Genomic DNA, 12,701 nt, shown 5'->3' with positions numbered 1-12,701 from the left:
GAGCTAATTTCTCTTTGCACGAAGGTTGATCTACGTTTTAGAGAGAGAGCAACCGAGCGAGGAAGATCATCTACTCCTAAATCTTCTGCTCCTCCTTCTCGTCAACCATCTCCATCCAAGGATGAGCCTATGCAAATTAGTCGTTCCCGTCTATCTCCTGCTGAGCACCGAAAACGTCTCTCTGAGTCTCTCTGTCTCTACTGTGCAGCTCCGTCGCACACTATCAATGCCTGTCCCAAACGTCCGGGACTCCAGATCCTAGTTCGCCAAGGAGAGGGCCGGCTAGGAGTGATGATCTCCTCTCCATCTCCTCATGACTGTAACCTCCCAGTGTCGCTCCAAATTGCTCAACGTTACAGGAACGTCATTGCCCTCCTTGATTCCGGAGCAGCTGGGAATTTCATAACCGAAGCTTATGTTAAACGGTGGTCCCTACCCACCGAGAGACTGTCCTCGTCCATCTCTTTGACTGCCGTGGATGGCAGCAAGATTTTTGACGCAGTAATTTCCTTAAGGACTCTTCCAGTTCGTCTGAGAGTGGGAGTTCTTCATTCTGAGTATATTTCTTTTTTAGTGATTCCAAGAGCCACACATCCAGTGGTTTTAGGCCTTCCATGGCTCCGTCTCCACAACCCATCAATTGACTGGACGACTACGCAAATACTGGCATGGGGTCCCTCCTGTGCTGGGACTTGTTTAGCCAAAGTTCTTCCTGTTTGTTCTTCCTTCCCCAGGTCAACTGATGTTCCGCCTCCTCCATATCAAGACTTCACGGATGTGTTCAGTAAAGCCTCTGCTGATATCCTTCCTCCTCATAGAGAATGGGACTGCCCAATCGACCTCATTCCAGGGAAGGTTCCACCGCGAGGCCGAACTTATCCGTTGTCTCTGCCCGAGACACACTCCATGGAAGAGTACATCAAAGAGAACCTGGCGAAGGGTTTCATCCGACCATCTTCTTCTCCAGCCGGCGCAGGCTTCTTCTTCGTTAAGAAGAAAGACGGTGGTCTGCGTCCGTGCATCGACTACAGGGGTCTGAACGACATTACCGTCAAGAACCGATACCCTTTACCCCTGATTACTGAGCTCTTTGATAGAGTTAGTGGTGCAACCATTTTCACAAAGCTGGACTTGAGGGGTGCCTACAATCTCATCCGAATCCGTGAGGGTGACGAGTGGAAGACCGCCTTTAACACCCGTGACGGACATTATGAGTACCTCGTCATGCCCTTCGGATTGAGCAACGCTCCAGCAGTCTTCCAGCACTTCGTGAATGAGATCTTCAGGGACATCTTGTACCGCCATGTCGTGGTTTATCTAGACGACATCCTCATCTTTGCTAATAATCTCGAAGATCATCGTTTCTGGGTAAAAGAGGTTCTTTCCCGTCTCCGTGTCAATCACCTCTATTGTAAATTGGAGAAGTGTGTGTTTGAAGTTAAAACCATTCCGTTTCTAGGTTACATTGTGTCCGGTTCCGGACTAGAGATGGATCCTGAGAAACTCCAAGCAATCCAGAATTGGCCTATACCCTTAAGCCTCAAAGGGGTCCAGAGGTTCTTAGGGTTCGCCAATTATTATAGAAAATTTATACGAGACTTTTCCACCATTGTGGCGCCTATCACTGCATTAACCAAGAAAGGTGCTAATCCGTCCAAGTGGTCCGAGGAAGCTACACAGGCCTTTCACCTTCTGAAGCAACGGTTCATCTCTGCACCAGTTCTGAAACAGCCTGACACCGACTCTCCTTTTATCTTAGAGGTAGATGCCTCCTCCGTTGGAGTAGGAGCAGTGTTATCCCAGAAGGCCAAAGATGGACATCTACATCCTTGCAGTTTCTTCTCCCGGAAGTTCTCCCCAGCTGAGCGCAACTATGCCATTGGCGATCAGGAGTTGCTAGCCATCAAGCTCGCTCTGGAGGAGTGGAGATACCTGTTGGAGGGAGCTTCCCACTCAATCACCATACTTACCGACCACAAAAATCTTTTATATCTCAAAGGCGCACAATGTCTCAACCCTCGTCAGGCCAGATGGGCACTTTTCTTTTCCAGATTTGACTTTAAACTCCAGTTCTGTCCGGGTTCTCAGAATCGTAAGGCCGATGCCCTTTCCCGCTCATGGGAGCAAGAAAATGAGTCCGAGTCTGCAGACAAGCATCCTATTATTAATCCGTTGGCATTCTCCACGGTAGGGATGGACTCTACGCCTCCACCAGGGAAAAGTTTTGTTAAGCCAGTTCTAAGGAAGAAGCTCATGCATTGGGCCCATGCTTCCCGTTTTGCTGGACATACAGGCATTCAGAAAACCCTTGAATTTATTTCTAGGTCCTACTGGTGGCCAACTCTGAAAAAGGACGTTATGGAATTTATTGCCTCCTGCCCAAAGTGTGCCCAACACAAAGTCTCCCGCCAGTCGCCTGCGGGGCAACTGGTTCCATTATCTGTTCCCCGTCGACCATGGACCCATTTGTCGATGGACTTTGTTTCCGATCTACCTATCTGCAACAAGTTTAATACCATCTGGGTGGTAGTTGACCGGTTCACCAAGATGGCACATTTCATCCCTCTCACCGGTCTTCCGTCAGCTTCCAAGTTGGCTCAAGTGTTTATACAAGAGATCTTCCGACTTCACGGTCTTCCTGAAGAGATCATCTCGGATCGTGGAGTACAATTTGTAGCCAAATTTTGGCGAAGTTTGTGTCAAGCCCTCCAAGTCAAGTTAAAGTTTTCCACGGCTTACCATCCTCAGACCAATGGTCAAACCGAGAGGGTGAATCAGGACTTGGAGGCCTTCCTCCGTATATATGTGTCTTCCTCTCAAGATGACTGGGTTCAACTCCTTCCTTGGGCCGAGTTCAGCCACAACAATCAATACCATTCCTCATCTTCTTCTACACCATTCTTCATTAATTATGGATTCCACCCTAAAGTCCCAGAATTCCAACCGCTTCCCGCAACTTCTGTTCCAGCAGTGGATGTCACCTTGCGTCAGTTTTCAAATAACTGGAAGAACGTCCGCGCAGCCCTGCTTAAAGCCTCATTCAGGTATAAAAAGTTTGCCGATAGGAAGCGTAGAGCGGTTCCTGCTCTCAAGGTGGGTGATCGTGTGTGGTTGTCCACGAAGAATTTGAGGTTGAGAGTTCCCAGCATGAAATTTGCACCTCGCTACATCGGACCCTTCAAGATTGAACAAGTCATCAATCCTGTTGCCTACAGGTTACAGTTACCATCCTTCTTGAAAATACCCAGGACATTTCATGTTTCTTTGTTGAAACCGCTGATCCTGAATCGGTTTCATTCCGCACTTCCTCCAGCTCCCAAAGTTCAGACTCAACGGGGAGTCGAGTACGAGGTGGCCAAGATTTTGGACTCACGTTTCCGTTACGGTCAGTTACAATACCTCATTGACTGGAAGGGCTATGGTCCTGAAGAACGCTCTTGGACCAATGCCTCAGACGTCCATGCTCCTGCCTTGGTCCGAAATTTCCACGCAAAGTTTCCTTTAAAGCCTAAGAAGTGTCCTGGGGCCACTCCTAAAGGGGGGGGTGCTATCACGATCCGGGTATCTGGATGCCATTACTTACCCTTCAGATGCCTCCTAAGGCTGGCTCAGCATTCCAGGACCGGATCCCGCTGTTTCTGAGTTTCCACATGCAGAATGTCAGAGTGGTGATTTCATCAGCCGCGGCCTCCGCTGTGCCCGCGTGGTTAAATGTGCGCTTGTCAGTCTGGCGTCTCCTGTGGCCGGCGTCGCCATTACTGTTTCAATTCTCACATGGATTACAAACCAAACTTCCCTCCAAGTGTCTGCATGGGCGCAGCCATCTTGGTTTTTGTCATCTGATCATTTCCACCAATCTGCTGTCTGTATTGTTGATTTGCATAATTGCCTAGCCAACCCCTTCCTTGCTGCAGGTATAAGTAAGCTGTGCCTGAACAAGGAAGGCGTCAGTGCTTTGGTTGTCTAACCTAGTTCCAGTTTGTCTCTCTCCTGTGGTTGTCTTCCAGGTTCCAGCTCCTGTCTCCAGACTTCTGCTATAGAGACCCGCACCAGCATTCCATCTGCGGTGTAGCCTGACTCTCCGATCCATTCTGGACTCACCTGTTTCCAGCTACGTCAATCACCTGCTTCCAGCCCAGCTTCCAGCAGTGTACAGCTTCCCTTAAAGGGCCGGTGTCCTTTCTGCAGTTTACCACTCTCCACCGGTATTATTATTTCATCGCTCTCAAGTCAATCACCTGCTTCCAGCCCAGCTTCCAGCAGTGTACAGCTTCCCTTAAAGGGCCGGTGTCCTTTCTGCAGTTTACCACTCTCCACCGGTATTATTATTTCATCGCTCTCAAGTTCGTTTATTGTTTAGCTGGTTCCAGCCAGTATCCACTCCGTGCCAACAACAGTCTGGTTCCAGCCAGTATCCACAGCAGCCGTTTTACCTTCAGCAGCCCAGCCTTTCCTGGAACACCAGCTGGTACGATCCTGGGTTCTCTCCATTGCTACAGTCAGGCCTGGTAAGGACTTTCCAACTAGAAGATTATTAGAACTGTCTCACACTACCAGTGCCTGTGGCCCTTGCCACCCTGTAGTACCCAGGAACTGTATTATTGCCCTGCTGACTTTTATGTTTTCTTATTTTCTGCTGTGTTACGGAGTTTGTCATAATAAACATCATTGACTTTTATCCTGGTTGTCGTGGTCACGCCTTCGGGCAGTTATTCTACATGTTACTTACATGTCTAGGGGTCTGATACAACCTCCCAGGTTCCGTTACATCTCAGCCCCTACAACTGAGGTTGCCTCCCGTCAACTCAGGCCCTCAGTTGTGACAAACTTAAAGAGGTGCTGGTAGCACCATTGACAGAATTATTCAACCAGTCATTAGCTACAGGAGAAATTCCAGGGGACTGGAAAAGAGCAAACGTAGTCCCACTGCACAAAATTGGAAGCAAGGAAGAGGCAAACAACTACAGACCAGTGAGTCTTACATCAGTAGTAGGGAAATTGATGGAAACACTCTTAAAAGAAAGAGTTGTAGATTATCTCAAATCCGGCAATTTACTGGATCCCAAACAGCATGGATTCACTGGGGGGAGATCATGTCAAACAAATCTTATTGACTTTTTTGATTGTGTGACTAAAGTGATGGATAAAGGTGGAGCCATGGATATAGCTTATCTAGACTTTAGTAAGGCTTTTGACACAGTTCCACATCGCAGACTGCTAAATAAACTTGAAAGTTTGGGATTGGATATTAGGATTATTGAATGGATAAGATCTTGGTTGAAGGATAGAAAACAGAGAGTTGTGGTAAATGGAGTGCATTCACAGGAGGGAAATGTTACCAGTGGAGTACCCCAGGGATCTGTACTTGGACCAGTGCTTTTTAATATCTTTATTGGTGACATTGCAAATGGCATTAAAGGGAAAGTATGCCTTTTTGCAGATGACACAAAGGTATGCAACAGGGTAGACACACCAGGTGGGGTAAAACAAATGATTGAGGATCTAGGTAGACTAGAGGAATGGTCAAGAGTCTGGCAATTACAGTTTAATGCCAAAAAATGCAAAATCATGCACTTGGGTCTCAAAAATCCTAAAGCTAAATACAGTATTAATGGCACTATACTGGAAACTACTGAGGAGGAAAGGGATCTAGGAGTCACTATTTCAGATGACTTAAAAGCAGGTAAGCAATGTAACAAGGCAATGAGGAAGGCTAGTCAGATGCTTGGCTGCATTGGGAGAGGAATCAGCAGCAGAAAGAAAGAAGTAATAATGCCACTGTATAGGTCATTAGTACGGCCTCATCTAGAATACTGTATTCAGTTCTGGAGGCCATATCTTCAAAAGGATATTAATACATTAGAAACTGTACAAAGGAGGGCAACTAAAATGGTGCATGGCCTACATCACAAAACATACCCAGAAAGACTAAGAAATCTCAATATGTATAGTTTGGAGCAGAGAAGGGAAAGGGGGGACATGATAGAAACATTCAAATATATGAAGGGTTTTAACAAAGTCCAGGAGGGAAACATTCTCCAAATGAAGAGAAGCAATAGGACACGAGGACATGCACTGAGACTGGAGGGGGGGAGGTTCAGGGGAAATTTGCGGAGAAATTATTTCACAGAAAGGGTAGTGGACAAGTGGAATAGCCTCCCATCAGAGGTGATAGAGGCTAAGACAGTAGAGCAATTTAAACATGCATGGGATAGACATAAGGATATCCTTACAAAGAAATAAGGATCAAATAAGGTTAGTGATAAAAAATAATATAAAAAAATAAGGGGCAGACTAGATGGGCCAAGTGGTTCTTATCTGCCGACAAATTCTATGTTTCTATGTAACCTGAAAACCAAGAAAGTACCGGATAAAGCAGGTGAGGTGATCTCCCTATATTAAATCCATATCTACGGCAACACACTCACAACACCCACTGCCTATATTAGGTAGGGTTCTCTCAAGCAAACCCGGGTGTATCTATATTTGCTTGAGTGGAGGCACGCCAAATTATACATAGCCCTCGATATAGTGAAGGGGTAGGAGGGTTACATATGCTTCATATATGCTGGTGAGGAGGGAGTTTAAGGTGTGTAATACCCCGACATATTAATTTTTCGTCAGAGGATATAACTCCTGCTGCACTGAGCATCTTTTATACCCAGACGATCCAATCAAAAATGGATCAGAAAATGCTCATACCTGTGGAGTTTTCATAAGATCAGCTGCAGTGACATTAATATGTGTAACGTGTGTTAACTTTTACAAATAAAGATTACAATTATTCATAAATAAAGCAGGATGGTGGCTTCCTAATTTACAAACCATAATTAATCACAATTAACATTTATTCACATTTGAACATAAAGTGTCTATCAAAAAAGACAATAAATGTTCATAATGTAAACAAGCATATAATACTAAGAAATAAATCAAGTAAAACATATGCGGTGTCCATAGTGTAATGGTGAAGGACACAGACACCCATAGATGGAGAGCCAGGTTTGAGTCCCAGCATGTACATAATTTATTAACTTTACGTTAATTCATATTTTTTCTTTTTTAATTATTTTGTTTACCTTATTATCTTAGAAAATATATATCGACTCACTTTGTGCACTGATATTTTAATTTTGAGCCACTGAAAACAACAAATTAAAGGACCACTGCATTGAAACATACTACTATGTATATTTAATTTAACAGAAACAGCTTTATAAGATAGAGAGCTATATAAGAATTCACACTCTATATCCATAATCTGATAATTAGGAATATTACAACAACCAGGGATCCCCAATAAGGATCACAGAGCTATTTTAATATACATATATATATATATGTGTATATTATTTTTTTCTTCCAATATTGAAAAAGGTAACCCCAGATTATTAGAAATTGACTATATAAACTGAATATTAGATAAAGGAGAGGAGAAGGAGAAGAATGGGCAATATTTAAAAAGAGAGAACTCAAGTAGAAAAAAGAGACAATATTTTACACAACCAACAGCACCTGGGTGTAATAATATGTACTGATTGCAAAATATCATCTGATATTATTCAGTTCAATATTTTCATTAAGGCCATCTGGAATCAATGTACCAGATCCAGAATGCCTCTCTAGTGCAGAGTTGACTGAATATGTCACCTCCCCTTGGAGTGGGAGCAAAAGACTCAATATCCTGCAGTTTTAAACCACTCAGGTTTCCCTCATGTGCCGGCAGCATGTGTCTTGAGACACTATAATGAATATTCTTTTTAAGAATATTTCTTCTATGTTCAAGAAATCTGATGTTGAGACTTCTTGTGGTCCTACCTACATATTGCTTGCCACACTCACAGCTAAGTAGGTATATTACTTAGGTTTTTTGACAATTGATGAAAGAATCGATCTTAAAAGTCTGTCCAACTGATGTAGAGTGAAAACGTATGCTTCTATGTAGAATAAAACCACATGTGATGCATCTGGCTTTACCACAGCGAAAACAACCATTGTGCTTAGAAAGCCAAGAGCTTTTTTCTCTAATAAGGACCCTCCTAGACTCTTTGTATCCTAAAAGAAACTGGGTGATAAATGATTCCTAAGGTTTTTAGCTTTTTGAAACACAACTTTTGGTTTCTCTCCAAGGCAGGGTTTCAACATTTTATCCAGTTTCAGCAACTCAAAGTTCTTATAGATAATTTTTCTAATGTCAGCTGCACAAACATTAAACTTGCTAATAAATGGAAGAATTTCATTGCCCATATTTAATTAATATTCCTTGGATCGATGGGCTTGGTCCGATTGAGAGAGGAGAGAACTCCTATCTCTCTGATTGACCTCCAATAAAGATTTTTCCAATAATCATTTCTTTCACTTGTTCACTAAAGGTCATTCCATCTGAACAATTCTGTATCACTCTATGGTACTGACCTTTGAGTGTATTATTTTTCCATTTTAAGTGATGGCAACTTTTATAGTTTAGGTAATTATAACAATCAACCTCTTTTCTATATGTTTTAGTAACCAGCGAGTTATGCCTGATGGAGAGGGCAATATCCCAAAAAATTCATGTACTCAGGGTGACAAATGTGACTGAACTTAAGACCAAATGTGTTGGAATTAAGATAAGAAAGAAAGGAAGATACCAAATCAGCCCCATCCCAAATAATAAATAGATCATCAATGTACCAAACATAGAATATCAGGTTCACCCTATATTGGCCCCCAGAAGAACTACTTTCGAAGAGACCCATATATAAATTAGCAAAGCTAGCGTCAAACCTGGTGCCCATGGCGGTACTGTGCACTTGTAGAAAAAACTGTGACTTAAACAAAAAATAGTTATGAGCTAACATAAATTTCATGGATTCCAAGATAAACTCACAATGGTCAGATGTTAATTTCCTGTCTGTTTCAAGGAAGTATCAGCAGACCTCAACCCCCTGTTGATGGGGGATTTTGGTGTAAAGTGACTGTACATCACAGGTGAGCAGTACATATGACTGTCGCCACTCCACACCGCTCACTAAATGTAAAAAATGAGCAGTATTGTGTATATAAGAGCGCAAGTTACCAATGTGTGGCTGTAAATAGGAATCCACGAAAGAAGATAGATTAGAAGTGTGGGACCCCACACCTGAAATGATGGGATGCCCAGGAGGTGCTACCAAAGATTTGTGAATTTTGGGAAGGTGATAATATGTGGGGACAATAGGATAGGGGTAAAAGAGAAAATGGAACTCATCCTTGGTAATTGCCCCCTCCGCCAGTGCCCCTGTTAACATAAGTTTGTAATCATGCAGATAAAGGGTGACAGGGTTGTTGGTAAGTTTTCTATAAAACTTAGGATCCCCTAATTGTCTATTGGCTTCCTCCAAATATACTGTTTTATCTTGTACCACCAACCCACCACCCTTGTTCGCATTTTTGATTATTATTATTATTATTATTACCAGTTATTTATATAGCACACACATATTCCGCAGCACTTTACAGAGATTATTTGCCCATTCACATCAATCCCTGACCCAGTGGCGCTTACAATCTAAATTCCCTATCACATGTACACACAGACACATTCACACTAGGGTTAATTTTGTTGGGAGCCAATTAACCTACCAGTATATTTTTGGATTGTGGGAGGAAACCGGAGAACCCGAAGGAAACCGACGCAAGTAAGGGGAGAATATACATACTCCGCACAGTTAGAGCCATGGTGGGAATCGAACCCATGAGAACAGTGCTGTGAGGCAGTAATGCTAACCATTACACCATCCGTACTACCCATAATTGAGTTGTCTGTTTTCAGTGCCCTCAAAGCTCTATGTTCATTAACATTTTAGTTGCCCGTTTTATAATGTTTAGTATTCTTCTCACAAAGTTTGTGGAAATCACCCAAAGTTGAAGTATAGAACATTTCTATGTAGGCATTTCTATGTTGAAGGGGGTAAAATTCAGATTTCCTTTTAAACCCCTTCCCATTAAAATTTGCATCCTCCCCTATGTTGGAAGCATCATATAACTTTATTTCCTCAGTCAGGGACACCAGATAATCATCACTATTTTTTTTCAATAATGAAGTAAGGGTGTCAATACCTTCAACATCATCATTGTTTAGAACTATGGGGATGCCATCAATTTTATGTTGTTTCAGAGATTTGTTTGCAAAATACCTCTTGCGACACAAGTCTCTTGTAAAATTATTTAAAGAAATAAACGGAAGTGCATTTTAAAACGGTGTATCCAGAGACAGCTGTGTCAGCGATTTTTAGTTAATTTCTAGATACTTAATGATATTGCTGTATGTTATGTGTTTAACCATATGTTTTATTGTTTTTGATGTATTTATATCTTTAAGGTGTAACTAATAAACAATTTAATACTTACTTATACTTACTTATAAAGCGCTTATTTATATTATATCTTAGCTTAATTATTTTCGGCACTTCAGTGGTGCCGATTGGGAGCAGCTTAATAACAATTTAAGTAATAAAAAAACGAGCAGAATAGGTGGTTGTACAAGCACTATGGAATTTGGTTGTTTTTGTGTAAAAAGTAAAGAATATAGTTTTGCAGCTCCTAACAGACAATCTGGATGTCAATTAAACAGGAAAACACATTTATACTATATGAACCAATGATAAGGAGTGCTTAAAAATGTTAATACATATTTTAATTGCATAAACAAGTATTAATACAGTTGCATTAAAAAGATCTCTGATGGCAAAAAGTTAATATAGGCTGATATCATTAAAAGTAGTGTTCATATGTATGCACAATATACTTCCATGATGGTGAAATTACTCTCCGGTGAAATTTAATTTAATTCAAATTGGTATATTTAGCATTAGGATAAGACCGTTAAGCTCAACCCCCCTATATTGGTTGCAAAGATCTCACCCTTGATAACTGGATAGAGTCATCTGTGTGCCTTTTGCCGCACGAAGGTATCAGCGTTTAAATCCTTCTGGCACATCAGCGGCGTGGATTCAGAGTTTAGCAACACTGTGTCTAGCTGGCGGTCCCGGTGAGGTAAGCACTGTGGGAGCACATCAGCAGCATAAATTCAGAGCTTAGCAACGCTGTATCTGGCTGGCAGTCCCAGTGAGGTAAGCATTACCCTCTTCACGCTGCTGATTTAAAGGATTTAAACGCTGATACCTTCATGCGGCAAAATGCTGAGTTCACGAGTCCCACGAGAGGCACACAGATGACTCTATCCAGTTAACAAGGATAATATCTTTGCAACCGATATAGGGGGGCTGAGCTTATCGGCCTTAGCCTAATGCTAAATATACCAATTTGAATTAAATTACATTTTACCGGAGAGTTATTTCACCATCTTGGAAGTATATTATGCATACAGTGCCTTGCTAAAGTATTCACCCCCTTGGATTTTTACCTATTTTGTTTGTTACATTACAACCTGTAATTTAATATTTTTTTTAATCTGAATGTTATGTGATGGATCTGCACAAAATAGTTTAAGTTGGTGAAGTAAAATGAGAAAAAATATTTTTTATAAATAAAAATCTGAAAATTGGCATGTGCATATGTATTCACCTCCTTTGCTATGAAGCCCCTCAAAAGTTCTGGTTTAACCAATTACCTTCAGAATAGAGATGAGCGGGTTCGGTTTCTCTGAAACCGAACCCGCACGAACTTCATGTTTTTTTTACGGGTCCGAGCAGACTCGGATCCTCCCGCCTTGCTCGGTTAACCCGAGCGCGCCCGAACGTCATCATGACGCTGTCGGATTCTCGCGAGACTCGGATTCTATATAAGGAGCCGCGCGTCGCCGCCATTTTCACACGTGCATTGAGATTGATAGGGAGAGGACGTGGCTGGCGTCCTCTCCATTAGAAATTAGATTAGAAGAGAGAGAGAGATTGTGCAGAGTCAGACAGAGTTTACCACAGTGACCAGTGCAGTTGTTGTTAGTTAACTTTTATTTATTTTAATATAATATATCCGTTCTCTGCTATATCCGTTCTCTGCCTGAAAAAAAACGATACACAGCAGCAGCCAGTCACACAGTGTGACTCAGTCTGTGTGCACTCAGCTCAGCCCAGTGTGCTGCACATCAATGTATAAAAGGCAAAGCTTATAATAATTGTGGGGGAGACTGGGGAGCACTGCAGGTTGTTATAGCAGGAGCCCCCAGGAGTACATAATATTATATTAATTTAAAATTAAACAGTGCACACTTTTGCTGCAGGAGTGCCACTGCCAGTGTGACTAGTGGTGACCAGTGCCTGACCACCAGTATAGTAGTATATTGTTGTATGTATTGTATACTATCTCTTTATCAACCAGTCTATATTAGCAGCAGACACAGTACAGTGCGGTAGTTCACGGCTGTGGCTACCTCTGTGTCGGCAGTCGGAACTCGGCAGGCAGTCCGTCCATCCATAATTGTATTACAATATATACCACCTAACCGTGGTATTTTTTTTTCTTTCTTTATACCGTCGTCATAGTGTCATACTAGTTGTTACGAGTATACTACTATCTCTTTATCAACCAGTGTACAGTGCGGTAGTTCACGGCTGTGGCTACCTCTGTGTCGGCAGTCGGCAGGCAGTCCGTCCATCCATAATTGTATTATTATTATAATATATACCACCTAACCGTGGTTTTTTTTTCATTCTTTATACCGTCATAGTGTCATACTAGTTGTTACGAGTATACTACTATCTCTTTATCAACCAGTGTAC

At 42.2% G+C, this 12,701-nt stretch overlaps 1 protein-coding gene across 1 annotated transcript in view; it reads left to right on the top strand.

Annotated features, from left to right (window-relative positions):
• VSIG4 (V-set and immunoglobulin domain containing 4) overlaps nucleotides 1–12,701 on the top strand; it is a 279,878-nt gene that overhangs the window by 228,081 nt on the left and 39,096 nt on the right. The gene's annotated exons all lie outside the window — the stretch shown is intronic.

The sequence above is a fragment of the Pseudophryne corroboree genome, chromosome 8, assembly GCF_028390025.1.
Source record: "Pseudophryne corroboree isolate aPseCor3 chromosome 8, aPseCor3.hap2, whole genome shotgun sequence".
Classification (NCBI taxonomy): Eukaryota; Metazoa; Chordata; class Amphibia; order Anura; family Myobatrachidae; genus Pseudophryne; species Pseudophryne corroboree.
Note: the sequence above shows the minus strand (reverse complement) of the source record. Positions and strands in the feature narration are given on the sequence as shown.